The sequence below is a fragment of the Podarcis cretensis genome (assembly GCF_951804945.1).
Source record: "Podarcis cretensis genome assembly, chromosome: 11".
Lineage (NCBI taxonomy): Eukaryota > Metazoa > Chordata > Lepidosauria > Squamata > Lacertidae > Podarcis > Podarcis cretensis.
The window spans coordinates 36,395,283-36,412,653 of NC_137180.1; the positions used below are offsets into that span (position 1 = coordinate 36,395,283).

General features: G+C 43.9%; 1 protein-coding gene across 4 annotated transcripts in view; it reads right to left on the bottom strand.

Moving 5' to 3' along the window:
• Window positions 1-13,498, bottom strand: part of FAM169A (family with sequence similarity 169 member A) — a 38,835-nt gene extending 25,337 nt beyond the window's left edge. The window contains exons 1-2 of one of the 4 annotated variants that reach the window (XM_079995524.1): window positions 12,666-13,498; window positions 6,270-6,305 (exon numbers count right to left, since the gene is read on the bottom strand). The gene's annotated coding sequence lies outside the window, so the exon portion shown is untranslated. The other 3 variants (XM_079995521.1, XM_079995523.1, XM_079995522.1) reach the window with 3 other exon arrangements.
• Window positions 13,499-17,371: the final 3,873 nt, after the last annotated feature.

The window sequence follows — 17,371 nt, forward strand, 5'->3', positions numbered from 1 at the left end:
ATTTATAGCCCACTTTCCCACTGAAGGCCCTTCACACCACCTCACCTGGCTCAGAAGATAAAAGAGGAAGGTCCTCAGTACACCGATATCACCTAGTCACAAATGCCCAGGCAACCTATTCCGGCACTTTTGTGTAGACACTAAAAATCATGGGCTGGGGCTGAGTAAGATCTTCCCTAGATCTTCATACAGCTGAATGCTACAACAAGATTACTTTCCACCGTCTTGTTTGTCAGATTTAAAAATAGGTTGTCAACATCCACCAAGAAGCCCAGATTAATGTACCAACCATATTATTTGTAATCTCTTCCCAAGGAGCTTATGCTGCTCTGTATTAGAAAGTGAGACAAGTTATAGCTTCCGATCTGAATTCAAAGGGAAATTAATGAAGACCTGGTTCCTACTCCTCCTCGCCCTCAGTTTCAACAGATTTTAAATTATGTCAAGGCACAACTATTTATGAAACCTGAGAAATAGCAGCTGCCATGCTTCTGGCTCACATGAAGGTTTCATGTTTTTAAGAAAAGTTTGTTGTTCTTCTGAAAAACAAAGTTTGGCAGAAAAAGCCTCTAACATATAACGCTACAAATATATATCATGTTGAATTGCAAAAGGAAAAATAAAACGGGCAAGGGTCAAACGTTTATTCAGCAGCAAACAAGGGGAAATGAATCGTGAACCAACTAAATGGCATATTTCAGAGCCAAACTAGATGAGACAGCAGGAAGTCTGACCAACCACAATTTGTTTTTTAAGCTAAGAGCAGCATTGTTGGGGGTCGGATCACAGAATGGCTGGGTCGCGACGCTGGAGGAGAGGAGCTAACTTCTACAGTGTAGAATACACCAATTGCCCCAATCAAAACTCTTTCCTGAAGTTCAGGGTCCAGCTAAAGACTCTGGGTTATCGGCCAAATCCCACATGCCGGAAGGTTTTCCCAACAGAATTTGCCCCACCTCCCAGTCACTTTTAGGATCACCAGAGAAGGTCCAATCAAGATGGCGTCAACGCCAAGGGATAGCCGAGGAAGAAACACAACATGATTCTTACGCTTGTTATCAACTTCTCCCACAAGCGTGGAATCCAAACTGTCCCTGAAAATAATTAAACCTGCAAGCTTACAGTGCCAAAGAGAGCGTTCCAGGGGCTATAGCAAACATCGGAGGTCATTCTTCAAGGGGGCAACTGTGGCAAGGGAACACCAGAGGTTGTTCTGCAAGTGTGGAAGGGGCAGCAATCGTGGCAAGGGAAGTCTAGTGTCAGATGCCTCCTCCATAGAGCTCTGACATCCGTAGGTCCAAAATGGGGTACTGCGAGGAGAGGGCTGGGGAAAAGGCACAGCTATTCCCGTCGCCTGATTCACCTCCAAACCAAAAGGAAACACACAGCATCACTGGAGGCTGGTGTCATTGATTTCCCATCCATTGTTCCCAATGGGAGGGAAATCAATAAAGAAGGAGACAGAAAAGGACAGAGGACCACAAGAGCTCATACTTCTGCCCTGAAAGCACAAACTCCGCAGAGCGATGGATGTGGCACTTCAACAACAACCAGCTCTCTCTCCCTCCCCTCTTCAGGATTGCAGACTAGCACTGTGATCCAAAAAACCCTCACACCATACTGGAGCAGACGCAGGGTGGATAAAAATAAATGACTCAAAAAAGAAAAATGATTTTTTTTATTTAAAAAGGATTTTTTTTAAAAAAAAAAATGCTTTTGGATGAAAAATCTTCCTAAAGATAGTTTTCTATTTAAGTTACATTATAGTCCAAAGGCTATTCATCAGGAAATAAGTGTATGTTTTAAGTTTTTCAGGTGTGCTAAAACTCAGTCTAAGTTGATTTTTTTTATTGTTTAACATATCAGTTAACAAACATGGATGCGTATGCTATAATGTTATTGTTTTAGTTAAATAAATAGTTTAAACTGTTATTAAGGAAATGATTATTTTTCTCCTTCCAACAAAGTATGGCAGAAAAGCTGTCCAAATATAAACAGTTAACTTATTAAACCTCACAGTAATTTCATAATTATCTGTCTATGCATTTCTAGTAGTATAACCAAATCAGTAATTCTTGATACAACTGTAAAAACTACTCTGAAAATTTATTATTCCAAAAATGAAACCTTCATCTGGTTGTAAATATTAAGATTATAGCAGCAAGAACGAGCCTTTCTGTGAAAAAGAAAAGAAAAGAAAAGAAAAAGATTTAAATCAAGTGTTACTGACTAGTGATTTAAATTGATTTGATTTAAATCAAATCCTCCCTGAGCAGAAGTGTCCCTCTCAGCTTCCGGCATGCTGGCAGGTTCTTCGTCAGAGGAAAGTCTCACAACAGGTAGTGATAAAGGGGGGTATCAAATCCAAACCCCAACTCCAATAGGGAGGGGCAGGGCTGAGCTGGCTTCCAGGGATCTGTTGGGTTCCAATCTGGTCTCACTGTCATTGTATGATGACATTAGGCCTGATCCAGGCTTGATCACTGTGCTAGCCTGGAAATGGCATAGGAATCGGACCCAAACAATCACATCCTGCACACCTTCCACCATGGTCAGCAAAGTCTGCAGATATGGCAATAAGCTCTACCACCCTGTGGGGGTTGGGGTTAGGACTGCCACACAAGTAGGGCTGGGCGATATATATCAATAAAGCATCCAAAACTGGTTTGAAGTCCATATTGTAATACTGGTTTCATAAGTTTTGACCTGGCAATATCACGAGTACAGTGGTACCTCAGGTTACATACACTTCAGGTTACAGACCCCGCTAACCCAGAAATAGTGCTTCAGGTTAAGAACTTTGCTTCAGGATGAGAACAGAAATCGTGCTCTGGCGGCACGGCAGCAGCGGGAGGCCCCATTAGCTAAAGTGGTGCTTCAGGTTAAGAACAGTTTCAGGTTAAGAACGGATCTCCAGAACGAATTAAGTACTTAACCCGAGGTACCACTGTATGTATGTGTGTGTTACGCGAAAATCACAATGTGGGGAAAACAGTGTAGCTAGCAAATGCTTCTCTCGATTCCTGCAGCCCCTATTAACTCTGTCAGATCTTCCTTGCCTCATGCAGGCAGCAGCGAATCACAAGAGCAGGCGCTGGCAAAAATCACGATGCAGGAAAAACCATGAAGCCAGACAAGGCCTCTACATAGCTCCTTCCTTATTTTATACATTGTGATACGTCAATATATTGCTGTGTTTAGCTAGTGATATATCATATTGTTGAAAACCATGTATCGCCCAGCCCTACACACAAGTGTTCTCCACGCCATCAAGATGAGCTAAAAAATCCACAGAGAAATAACATCTTATTTGATTCATTCCTTCTGATCCTTTAGCATTATTTCCTACCACATTTCCAGACGTCCTTCGGCCACCATGAAAGTTAGCAATTTATAATCATACACAGTGGGAGAACAAGAGCTCACAGGACTTTTACATTGTAGAGGATACAAAACTGCCCTAATGAACTTTCACACAGCTTGTAAGCTACAGACAGCCCATCTCTGGGAAACCATAAGGCTTTCAAGCAGAAACCGTATGGGTCAAAATAAAAATTTGACATCTTTTTACGGCTCAAGCAGAACAATGACCTTCTGTCAGATCAAAGTCTAACTCAAGGCAATTGCCCCCCCTGGGAATGCTCTGCCTAAGAACTGCCACATGTGTTAGAAAATGGCACAGGGAAGTAAAAAAGTTCTGCTGGCTCATCTCATCCGTGCACCAGGTTAAATATCCTGCTAGATGTTTTAATCCAGTTTAAATTGGCCAATATTTGAAATGTGCTGCTTTGAGTGTTTTTAGCATTATAAAATCAACAGGTCGAATTTTACAAGGCAAAATTAATCTAGATGGGACAATCTAACGTCACCCAAAGTAGTTTATCATTATTTAAATATTTATAAACCGCACTTTGGTATAAAATATTGCACGGCGGTATATAACATACAACTTAAAAGCACAATACTGGTTTCATGATCCCACAAAGTCTTGTGCAAGGATACTTATGTCAGTTGTGAAACAGATTAAAGGTATCTGGAGAACATATGTGAAACCTAAAATAACAAAAACACAAGATTGATTTAAATGAGTTATAAGATTTATATACATGTATACTGTATACAATTTTCTCCATTCTCGACGTAGTCTATATGAGAAACAACAATCATGTAGTAACCAGAATTAATTACTCTCATGAAAGCACACAGCTCTTTCAGTCTTCAGAATAGTTTAAATGCCTTGAATACCACAAAGGCAGGTTAACAGGGCCAGGAATTGATAGGAACACAGGGACCTTTCCAGGGTCAGAACTTCTACAGATATGCCTCCTTTAAGGGCACACAATTTAGAGTTGCATACACTGCATTGGTAGGGAAATAACTCCCACAGCTCTTTGAAAAACTGAGCCCCTTTAAAGGCACAGGAAAGGGAAGAATACTGTGCATTAAAAGTATATCAATTCAGATAATGGTTGTCAACTGTGCTTGCCAATATCAAGCAACATCAAAGCGAAGCTTCCAAATTCTTTGAACTCTATGTTGTGTTGCTGGTGTAGCACTATGGTGCGGAACCCTTTTTCAAGCTGAGGGCCGCTTTCTTTCTTAGTGTGTTTCAGGGGGCCACGTGGCAAGGGGTACAGCCAGAGGCAAAAGCTTGCAAAGCAATGGATGTGAATTCTACCTCTGCACAGTAGGCTAGTTTGCATACACACGCATGCATCCCTCTCCATCCTCCACCGAGGCAACATCTGGGATACATGGACTTCAACAGAGTTAATTTGCTAGGATGATACTGAACCAGCCGAAGCTACCATTGCAATGCAATCATCTCAGGTGCGAGAACAAGAGTGTCCAGAAAAGTTCTTAAGCTCCTGCTGCTCAAATATGCTGCTGGTTGCAGTCATCTGAAAGCAAATGCTTTCGTCACTTGTCAACTTTACATGGTCAGAATGGTCTTTGCCGTTGTTGTGACGTGGGGTACCTGGACTAACGTTTGTCAGGATACTTTTAACTGGGAGCAACAACCAAGAGAAGGATGAAGACAAACATATCCAGCTGGGACAGCTCAGTAGATACAGCACGAGACTCAATCTCACGGTTCTGGGTTCAACTTGGGCAAACGAGCCCTGCATTGCAGGGGGGTTGGACTAGATGACCCTCATGGTCCCTTCCAACTCTCTGATTCTATAATATAAAAGAGAGCTCACACCACATTCCTCACCCACAAGGTGAGCCTGGAACCCCCCGCCCCCATTGACGGCCCGGCTGATACAAACTGAATGCTTGTTCAGATGCAACTTCTGCATCTCCTTCAAGGCTTAGACAGGCAACCTGCTTGTTATAGTTGTGTTTTTGTTTTTAAGCATAACTGCATATTTATCCTTGTTTTAAAAACTGTGGCTTGGATCCTAAGAAAAGCTGCTGTACTAAGGAAATTCACAGGAAGTTTCACATGCTCTCCTTATGCCATTGACATCCGTGCAGCGCGAAAAGCCCCCCTGACAGGCTGAGGAGACTGACGGGATGTGACGCTCTGCCCACCGTCGCACAATTCTCCACTGCCCCACCACATCGTTCAGGAAGGTCCCCTGACCCTACATCAAAACTTTTCAGGGGACTGGAAGTTATCCTTCTGTGACTTTCCTTAAGCTAATTTATATTAGGTTCCAAAATGATGGTCTCCCCACTATACCCACCTCTTCCACCCTCAAGGTACAAGCACTGCTCCAGAGATTCAGGGCAATTAAGTGCCTTGATTCCATACATTATGGGTTCTTCGGGGAGGAAGGCTGAGATAGGAATGTAATAAATACACAGGGAGTGCCAGTCAGTCTGTCAGTGCTGCCTAACAGCTGGCTTCCATTGAAAACATCCAGAGCACATCTGAATTGGAATCACAGTTCCCAGCCCACCACAAAGGAAATTTCAATATGCTCCAGAGGAGTTTGCTTCCAAGGAAGCAAGCTTAGAATTCAAATGGCGGCAACTTTTGCAATGAGGCCCTTTTAGTTTTTAAAAACTTTATATACTTTTTTTCATATATAAACAGCCGTTGTTCTGATTTTGTACCACACACCCACGCTGCACAAAGCTGCCAGATAGATAAATGACCAGTTTACAAAAATGCTTGGTATTCTGCCAAGCATGGGGTACCTCTGTTGTACAGCCATTTATTTTATTATTTTTAGCAATTGTTGTTCCCCACACAATGGAAGCTGGATATAAACAGATTAGAGAACGTAAGAGAGTAGTAAATGCTAACAAATACTCACAGTCCCTGGGGATTTGATGTGGTCAGACAGTTTATGCTGGGAAAAAGAAAAGCAGAATTATTAGGATCCAGAGGTGTAATTTACTGAGATGAATGGAGGTATGACATACCTCTTGTCAAAGGTATTCTGCCAGACCTATTAAGACAGATTAACACTCACACTTCCAATGAGCTTTGTTTTCTAGCTCATTGGTTTGCAAAATTCTGAGTAATATGAGGCATTCTATGACAACAAGATTTGAAGCCAGCCCACCCCCCGGATTCTGATCTTCCCTTGCAACAGGAGCTATTCTATGGCACTGGTCGTAAACTGGTAGATTAGGACCCACAACTGAATTGCATCCTGATTTCACCGGGGTAGCAACAAGAGAACTGCTCCCCCAAACCCTTCTCTGCATTACATCTTTAGAAGTACAAAGATAGGGTCTTTTCTGTGGTGCACCCTAACTGTGGAACACATTCCTGAAGGAGATACAGTGGTACCTCGGGATACATACGCTTCAGTTTACACACTCCGCTAACCCAGAAATAGTGCTTCAGGTTAAGAACTTTGCTTCAGGATAAGAACAGAAATCGGGCTCCGGCGGCGCAGCGGCAGCAGGAGGCCCCATTAGCTAAAGTGGTGCTTCAGGTTAAGAACAGTTTCAAGTTAAGAACGGACCTCTGGAATGAATTAAGTACTTAACCTGAGGTACCACTGTATGTCTGGTGGGAAGTGGGACACTCTCTCTCCAATGCATGTTCTGGATGAAACTGGATCCCAGATCTGAAAATGTTGAAGGCTACTGCTTCTAAGGTACACCCACAATTTGCACTGCCAGGCTAGAGATTTTGAGGGGCAAATTTTGAATGTATGCAATATTTATTTTATTATCAACCCTAAAGCAGTAAAATAATGTCAACAATGTCAAATAATATAATAATAATTTATTATTTATACCCCGCCCATCTGGCTGGGTTTCCCCAAGCCTTGCATCGTTTACAACTTAGCACAAAAAATTGTACTAGTTGGCATATTTAGGGAAATCTACAGATGTTTACTCCACAATAAGGCACACTCTACGCAATGGAGCTCATTTCTAGGTAAGCGTGCATAGAATTGCAGCCTTGTAAATGCCTTAAGTTTTGTACATGCAAAACTGAAAATATACCATCCCGAGAGAGAGGGAGCTGCACACTGCTGCACCCTATGCTCCCCTACGGTATCTGCGTCAGTCCTTTGAGAAGAGAGGCGGAAAGCTCCACTGCAAGGGGTCAGCCATATCAAAAGGACAGCAGATACAGGGTGCTTGCTTCTAATAATAATAATAATAATAATAATAATAATAATAATTTTTATTTATACCCCGCCCTCCCCAGCCAAGGCCGGCCTCAGGACGGCTAACAAACAATAATAAAAACAAGTTGAATGATTACAACTTAAAAACAAAATTAAAATACATTAAAATATTGAAACATTAAAATATTAAAATGTAGCCTCATCGCAGGAGGAGAAGGAAAGGAAAAAAGAAAGAGGGGGAGGGAATCAAATTGGCTCCAAGCCAAAGGCCAGGTGGAACAACTCGTGTCTTACAGGCCCTGCGGAAAGAAATCAGATCCTGCAGGGCCCTGGTCTCATGAGGCAGAGTGTTCCACCAGGCCGGAGCCAGTGTTGAAAAGAAGTGCAAAATTTAACAATGAATGGGATAAATTTAGGATATATATGGAAATAGAGACAAGGGGAAAATTAAAATGTTGATCAGAAACACATATGTACTTATAGAAATCACAGTAGGCATGAGATAACGCTTACTACGTAAAAAGTTTTATTAAGGAATAGACACAGCAGATAGATAAACAAGATAATAATTTCCAAAATCGAGATAAAGGGAAGTCGATCAATGTCATCAAAGTTGTATGTATTTCATGTTTTGTTTGTTTGTTTTTTTCTTTTTCTGTTTTTTCTTTTTCATTTTGTCTTTTGTATGTTTGTGAAATATATTTATGTCAAAATTTAATAAAAAATTTAAAAAAAAAAAGAGAAAAGGCCCTGGGCTCTGGTTGAAGCTAATCTAACTTCCTCAGGGCCCGGGACCACTAGGGTGTTGCTATTTATGGACCTTGAGGCTTTCCGGGGGCATACTGGGAGAGGCGGTCCCATAGGTACGAGGGTCCTAGGCCGTGAAGGGCTTTAAAGGTCAAAAGCAGCACCTTAAATCTGATCCTGTACTCCACCGGGAGCCAGTGCAGCTGGAAAAGCACTGGGTGAATATGCTCCCATGGCAGAGACCCCGTGAGGAGTCTCGCTGCAGCATTCTGCACCCGCTGGAGTTTCTGGGACAGCTTCAAGGGCAGCCCTGCATAGTATCTCCAAACTAGACCAAAGGTCACCAGGAGGAGATGGCAAGCTGCAGCTAAGGCTCTCTTAGCTCTTCTCATGACCTTGGCAGTATCATCTAGGATGCATCTTGGACTAAAGTCTACAGAATTCTGAGGAATTAACCTTCTCTCCGGCAGTATTTTGTCTTGCACAGATAAATCCATACTAAACATTTTGAGTAGATAAAATTATTATCCTAGAGAGCATTTCACTCCTTCCAAAACAAGCAAAATATCTCATAGAGGGTAGGGGATTTTTTGCATTTCCCCAAATGGACATTTGGTGGCGGTTGGGAAATCTGGAGAGGGGGAGAACAAGTCCTTCCTTCCTACCCACAATTTTCAAGTCCCCCCTCCCCAACCAAGCAGGCCTCTCTGGCACACCCACACAGAGAATCTCCTCTAAACTAGGGTGATTGGGTGCAAATGAGGAAAGGGCTCAGGCTCCTTTAGTAACTGTGCAGAAGAGGGAGCTGCAACACCTCCTCAAATCCTCCCTCCTTCTGCACCTGGCCCCTCCTAGAGCAAGGTTCTTAGTGGGAGAAGGAAATGCCTCTCCTGAGCTTCCCAACAGCAGTTCTCTTTTAAAGGTAAGTTATTGCTCACCTAAGCCCCTACTCTAATGCCATTCACATGCTTTAAAATGGTGTCAGCAGGCGGTGCTGTAAACACCACCATCAATGTGCATGGTGCTTTAGAGAATACAAGAGGCCAGGTCTTCATTGCAGCACTGCCAGTAATTGCAATGCAATCTGAAACAGCCAATGCCCTGTTATGAAATCAGTTTGCATCTATCCAAGTCCCAAAGTCTGGGGAACAGAGATGGATGCATGCTAAAGTAATTCTCAATTAAGAGCCCCGGTAATTCCTAGGATTCAAAACAGAATTTTGCCATGGTGCAGAAGTTGTCCAACTTAGTCAGAAAACCAGTTCCCAAGGCTGTAAGAATTATGAGGCTCCTCAACTTTGAGACATAATGTGAAACAGATGATTTGGCTGAGGCAAGTTGATAAAATGACAAAGGGCATGTACAAGACCCATGAGCAGAAGGGTGTGAGGGATTCTATGGCATCGGAGAACTTTGTGAGGGAGGATGGGACACAAATTGTTTGTCACCCTTGAAATCAACCCAACGGAGCATGGGGTATTAGACATACTGTACTATAAGTACCGTAGTCACTCACCACCACACAAATTGGAGAAGATCAAGGCAGGCCACGTTGGAAACACATTCTTAATTTATAATGCCTCTGCATGGTGCTTCCCTTCACAGCAATATGCACAAAGGCAGGCACACGAGGGACACTATCATGTCTATTGTTAGTAGCACACCTTAACTTATTTACACCAGCAAAAGCAACATGGCACACAAAAACATCTTGCTAGAATCAGGTTTGAAATCCCTCAACAACAGCTGAGAGTACAACAGCAAAGACGTAATAAACTTGCTACTACAAATGCACACACACAGCCCCAAGAGCCCAGACCTCCCTAGAAACTCTCCAGCACACACTTTGGGAATCACCACTCCTGGTAATTAACCTAAATTTGAACTGCACTCCTGAACTTACTTGCCTGGGAATGAAGCCGACCAGATTTGTCTCTAGGTAGGATTGGACTGTGCTGTAACCATGTGCAGGACTACCCATTCCTATAAGCCAGGGTGCCCAAACTTTTTTCAAAGAGGGCCAGATTTGATGAAGTGAACATGCGTGAGGGCCAACCAATGTTGTTGAGCTTTTTTTTAGGATTTAAGTTGTTGAGTTTTTTGTTTAATTTTTTTTACAATTTCACCCCAAAGTTGGCCCCCAAAATGGACTTTGGACATGCCTGCTATAAGCCCTATACAGTGGTACCTCAGGTTAAGCACTTAATTCGTTCCAGAGGTCCGTTCCTAACCTGAAACTGTTCTTAACCTGAAGCACTATTACTGGCGTAGTGGAGTGTGTAACCTGAAGCGTATGTAACCTGAGGTACCACTGTATAAATCACAAAGTTAACCTGTGACTTGTTAAAAGATCCTGCCGAATACTTTCACGTAAACCAGGATAGATAAAAGGTAGATCCTCAGGATCTACAACTCTAGGTGATTTGCAGTTACTTCTTACTCGGTATAATTTAACGCAAGTGAAAATACATATTTCTCTGGCATGGCTAGTCTTGTTCTAAGTTCCTCTCCTATAAAATATGATTATTAAGTGTTTGCTATTATGCCAATAAAGGCTGAATGAATGAAATGTGTTTGCCTTTGACTATGTCTTTGTGCAGTTCTACTGTCCAGCTTTAAGAGTCCTATGTTTAAGTAAGTCCCTGATCTGTAGTAACTGAGATGTAGATTGTACTCATATACAGTACTTTTTTCCTCAGTGTATAGCTTACAGGACATGCTGCCAAGTACTGGGGCACAAAGCCCTACATAGCTGGGAACCAGGAAACCAAAAGGATAGTCTCACCACTTCACTTGTATACCCAATTGATCACTGTGCTCTGCAGGAGAAGGCCCCCTGTGGATACCATGTTATCAGGAGGTTCCTTTCTTGGGATATAGGAATCAAGTCTTTAATGTGGCAGCAGCCTCTGGAAAGCCTTCCCATTCCATATTAAACAGGCAGTCTCTGGTTTTTGTGTGTGTGTGTTTTTGGCACCTACTCAAGACCTTTTTTCACCAAGCCTTTGAAGTTGAATATCTTTACATCCCAGTCTGGATTGGAACTAATTTTAACTGTTTTTATATATGTAATTGTTTTATGAATGGAAGTGTTTCTCATTGTCCTGACACTTGTCTTTATGGTTGTTAAGTGTTTTATTTGGTATATACAGTAATTGTTTATTTTTTTAGTAGCTGTTACCCACCCGGGGACCTTATGGTAAAGGGAAACCCAATACTGTAAAATACACAGCTGCTGACTCCACCGTTCACACTAAGTGTACATTACTTTGAATTTCTTGCAGAAAACAGACCTCACACCCCTGAAACCGACCCACCCCCGAGGTAAACAATCCAGAAAAAGCAAACCTCTCTCACACCGACATTTTAAAAATGCACAGATGTTTGCAAATACCTCCTCAGAGTCCACCACCCCTTCCCTCCAACAGGCTTAAAACGAGCACTGGGCAAGAATAACGCGCACCAACAACCCTCCCACCACAATTATTGGCCTACATACAGTATCACAGTAAGAAAAGGCAGAAGGGGGAGGGGCGCCAAGCCGCTGGAACAGAAAAGGGAACCTTGCCAATTAAGGATTATTATTTTTTCCCCTCCGGATTACACTTGAACCCCTCGAAATCCCATGCGCCCGTTACCTTTGCCGCCGCCCTCGGTGACCCCACGCCCAGCGCTGCGCCCGGAGCGCGGGTTTAATTCATTCTCCACAGCTGAGGCCGGCAAGAAAAGGCTGCAAGGCGCACGCCGCGCTCCGGAGAGGAGACGTGGGCGGGCGAAAAGCCGGAGGGGGCGGACGGGGCGCCGGTGTGAGGAGGCACCTTTGGTCGCCCCTAGCGGGTGCGGTGGGGGTCGGAAGCCCCCCGTGCAGCGCCCAGGTTCCTTCGGGCACCCGAGGGACGCAGGCACTCGGCTATATGCAGGCGCAGCGCAGGAAGGCCTAGAGAACATGGAGAGGGTGGGCTTAGAGCGCACGCCAAGGGGGAGCGCAGGGAAAGAGGGACGCGCGCCCACGCCAGCGGCCGGCTCTCCGCTGCCCTCGCCTACCTGGCTTTACGCGACGATAAGCGCAGTCACTTCCTTTCGAGGAGGAGAAGGAGGGGGAAGGACCCCGACCCCCAAGCTGACCACCACTCCCACCCCGGGCTGCCTAGCAACAACTATGAATCCCGGATCCGGTGCTTGCCAGGCCTGGATTACTAGGGAGAGTGGAGAGCAGGTTGTCATCAGCCGAAGGCTGCCCCATCTCCTTCCACGCCCCCTGCATTCTGTACTCACTCACTCACCTCGGGCAAATCTACCTCCTCCGGGGCTGCAAAACGGACCGAGGGTGGCGGCGGGGGCTGGGCCGGCTAGGAGTCCACCTAGGCTCACCTTCTGCTCCTCTCGCCGTTGCTACTGGGCGCCTGATAGCATCATCGGCGTCCCTCCCCCTGCCGCGCTCGCCTCTCCTCTCCCTGTTTCTGACGCACTCATTCTGCAACGTCTGGAGCTTTCAGCTGCACCCACTCCAGCGCGCTTGCAGCTCTCCCTCCTCAGTGCATCGCCCAGCCGGCAAAAAGCTGCTGCTGCTGCTGCTGCTGCCGCCGCCGCCACCGCCGCTGCTCCAACAACAAAAGAAATCCGGGGACAAACGAGACCTTGTGCCTAAAATCAACTCAAGCCTTCCTTTTGTCGTGCTCCAAAGACAGCACAGCTGGGCGAAGGATTTATGAATGCAAAATGAAGGGTAACGTTGGCAAAACACACCACCTACCTTTCCTTCCAAAAGGCCCCCAATCTATTGCTGCAGCCGTGCTCCACTACAACAGTCGCTGCAAATATTCCAGAGAACAATATGACTGATAGCTGCCAGTGATGGGCAGGCGGCAAAGAAACGCAAAGATGGAGAAAGACATTTGGAGAGGGTTGGCGGCATCGCGATCTCTTGTTTGGGTATGGCAGAGTAGCGAGGGCTATAACGTCAATGACAGCCTTTGTTGAACGTGCCGTAGGCAAATGCTTAGAAATTGATTGGAAATATGTTTTTACAACAAAGGGGAGTTTGGAGCTGGAAGAAGGGAGGTTCATGTATGTTACTGCAATGAAGAAAAGAAAGGGCAGGCATTAGTGATGGTCCATGTATTGTAAATAAGCCATAAAACTGGCATAGGATAGCACAGAAGGAAAGTCTCCGTTTTATTTAATAAGAAACAGTGTATTTAATCATCTAGGCTCCTGGAGTGCAGGTCTTTGACTGTGTTTTGCAATGTCTCCCAGCACATTTGCACAGAAGTAAATGGCGCTGTGGGTTAAAGCCTCAGCACCTAGGACTTGCCGATCGAAAGGTCGGCGGTTCGAATCCCTGCGGCGGGGTGCGCTCCCGCTGCTCGGTCCCAGCGCCTGCCAACCTAGCAGTTCGAAAGCACCTCCGGGTGCAAGTAGATAAATAGGGACCGCTTACCAGCAGGAAGGTAAATGGCGTTTCCGTGTGCGGCTCTGGCTCGCCAGAGCAGCGATGTCACGCTGGCCACGTGACCCGGAAGTGTCTCCGGACAGCGCTGGCCCCTGGCCTCTTAAGTGAGATGGGCGCACAACCCCAGAGTCTGTCAAGACTGGCCCGTACGGGCAGGGGTACCTTTACCTTTTTAAATATCACTTTGCTCAGTGGGATTAAGTCCTGGTAAATCTGCAATCTATACATGCTTATTGTGGAGTAAATTAAATGGAACCGCTTGGACTTGCAGCTTGATTCTCCACACATTTACTCAGAAGTCAGGTAAATCCCACTGAATGCAATGGAGTTGACTCCCTAATATGCATGAGCCTCAGTTACAATAAATACAATAATATACCAGGGATACTCCAGAAAGGAGAGGATATAAACAAATACAGATTGAGGGAGGGGAAAGTGTGGGAAGGCAATGATTTGTTTGTTTGTTTTTTAAATAATTTTTATTCATTTTTCAAACACATAATAAAAACAAAGCACAAAACAAAAAGTCAAAACACAAAACAAAAACATACAAAACATACAAAACATTTAAACAAATATAACTTCAAAATTGTATTTTCATACACCTTCTTTCCTTCGATTTCCCCATACCTCCCCATCCCTGCATCCTTGTTTTATGATTCTTTAGCAACCCTTTGGCAGTGATTTGGAGGAGAGCATCATATGGACCATGGAGACTTCATGGAGGTCGAGGAAGTTTGCTATTCACATTAAATGACATACAGATGAGTCCCTGAAGGGCCAAAGGTTCCCCAATCTGCTTCGTAGTTTTACGTCCCTGAAAATGTGAAATAAACTATAATTCTAGAGAACCGTCTTAAGAATTTTGTAAAGATAAATAAGTAATATTAATAGGATCCTGTTGCAGATCAGAGGCAGTCCCTTTCAAAGTTATACGCCTTTATCTTTAGCTTTGCATTTTGTGGAATTGTACCCAGGTAAGCACCACCTGTCCTCTTCTGATTAAGGTGTCACAAAGGTGTCCCACCTTCTTCACTGTGTCCACACACAAGCACACCTACCCATGAAGCTGAAGTTGGTTCCTAGTTACTTATTTGCAAATATATTTTCAAAATAGAGCTCAGCCTATGGTTCCAAAGCAGCTGAGGTGTACATGATTTGTTACTTAGTTTATAAATTGATTACAAAGGCTTTGTTGATCCAAAGTCAATTTTTTATTTATTTAATGGTATTAGTGCACTACACCTCAAAGTGTTATCAGATTAAATGTATGACTTCCTAACTTCCATATGGACCTTTAAAGAAAGCATTGCCCTATTTGAGTATTTTAGGCTACCTTGTTCCTTATGATGTTGCCCTGATGAATATACATGCACACTCAGAGTTCATTCTCTATGAAGTGTGTATTCAGAATTTCTAAGCATTGTGAACAACTTTTTTCAGGACACTGTTCTACTGCCAAGCAGAAGTTTTTCCTAACATTTAGCCAGTCCTCTTTCTTGTAATTTCGACCTTTGGTTCAGGCCCCACCATCTGGAACAACAAGACAAATTTGCCCCTTCAGCTACAGGCACGTACACAATGCTTGTGAGATTGCTTCCCCCCACTGCATTTCAAGTCATGTTTTACATTGCTGTACACACCATTATCTGATTTGTTTCGCTGTACTTGCACACACACACACACACACACACACACAGACACCTCAACCGAACTCCTAATTCAGTGAACCCATCACATGTTCATGCATTGACATGTAAAACAGATGTGTGAAATGCAAACACGTTAACTTCAGCTTGTGTTTTCAAATTGGATGAAAGCTGGTTTGAGGGGAAACGCATCAAACAATATTTCTTGAGAAATTGCAGGATACATATGGTTGGTTGGTGGGTAACATCATGTGTACTTGGTTTCAAAGACCAGCAGAGGGAGCACACTGGAGCTGCAGCAATGGCAATGTGTACAGAACCTATACCTCAGCCCTTCAAATATTTAAAGGTGGCGATCATCTTGACCAGACATCCCCAAACTCGGCCCTCCAGATGTTTTGGGACTACAACACAATTCCCATCATCCCTGACCACTGGTCCTGTTAGCTAGGGATGATGGGAGTTGTAGTCCCAAAACATCTGGAGGGCTGAGTTTGGGGGTGCCTGATCTTGAGTATTAAGTCTTCAGCAAGTGTTCATGGAAAATAAAGGAACTAGCACACAAATTAGCTGTCAAAATGATTTGAGCATCCACACATATACTAATCACATGGGTTTTGGTAATGCTGAGCCTTTTTAAAATTTCGCTTTCCCAGAGATATGCTAGGCCTTCACACACATACCACATTCCATTCATACCTATACCATGCCACTTACTTTATCATTATTTTGCAGCCATACACAAACAAAACTCATTCACCTATTCTCAGATTCCGTTCCAAAGATCCAAACTGTTCTTCACGACTTGCTATCTTTGTGTTCAGAGGAAAATAGATAAACAGATGTGCTAGATGAGAACTCCATGCAGTCTTATACCTCAAGTTGGAAGTTGAAGTCTTCTAAGAGAGACAATACCACCTGCTGTTTTTGTGTGTTTAAGGTGTGTGAAAGCTCATGTCTCGGGGTTGTTCATGATCCTGCTGCCAGCATGTGGCAATCATGGTCCTGAGAGTCGCCCCAGCTTCTTCTGAGGAGGAAAAAACTTAAACACGATACAGAGTGCCCAAAAATGGACCAGAGGCAATTGTATTGCATCCAGCAGAGCTTTACTTGCTACTGAAGGCAAATAAGCATAATGGTCACAAATACAGTCCAGTACATTCAGGATTGGCACAGTCCATAAGAATCCAGTTGCAGCACTTACAAAAACCTGTAAACTTATAACAAGACTAAACCTTAACACCAAGCATACTATGTTCAGAATACCACACCAGAAGGAAGAGCGATAGAAAGAGAAAGTAAAACCCTGGCTCATTCTGGCCTATATTTATAGTCAGCATGACGTTAATTGGAAGAGATAAGAGAACCAGTTCAAGCCAGCTGTACTCAGCTTCTCTGAAGGTTTAACCCAAACAATCATGAAGCATCTTTCCTACAGAGCAGCTTTCAGAACCCTCTTGAATTAATCAGAATAGGAAAGATTTCTACACATCAGATCAATACTTTCTGTACTAAGAAATGCAAACTGACACTGAGTCAGTCCGTTCTAATTTCCAACCTCATGAGCATCTACCAGCAAGACATTTCTATGCTTGCTGATCCCATATGTATAGCTTTCAGCCTGCCTAGGAAGGTCTGGGGTGGGGTGGGGTGGGGAACCAAAGACCTCTATACAGTGGTACCTCTGGTTATGTACTTAATTCGTTCTGGAGATCCGTTCTTACCTGAAACTGTTCTTAACCTGAAGCACCACTTTAGCTAATGGGGCCTCCCGCTGCTGCTGCTGCTGCGCCGCCGCCAAAGCACAATTTCTGTTCTCATCCTGAAGCAAAGTTCTTAACCTGAGGCACTATTTCTGGGTTAGCGGAGTCTGTAACCTGAAGCATATGTAACCTGAAGCGTATGTAACCCGAGGTACCACTGTATACGTTTTGTGGTATGTTGGGAGCTGCCTTGAGAGGGGCAGGCAATTCTGA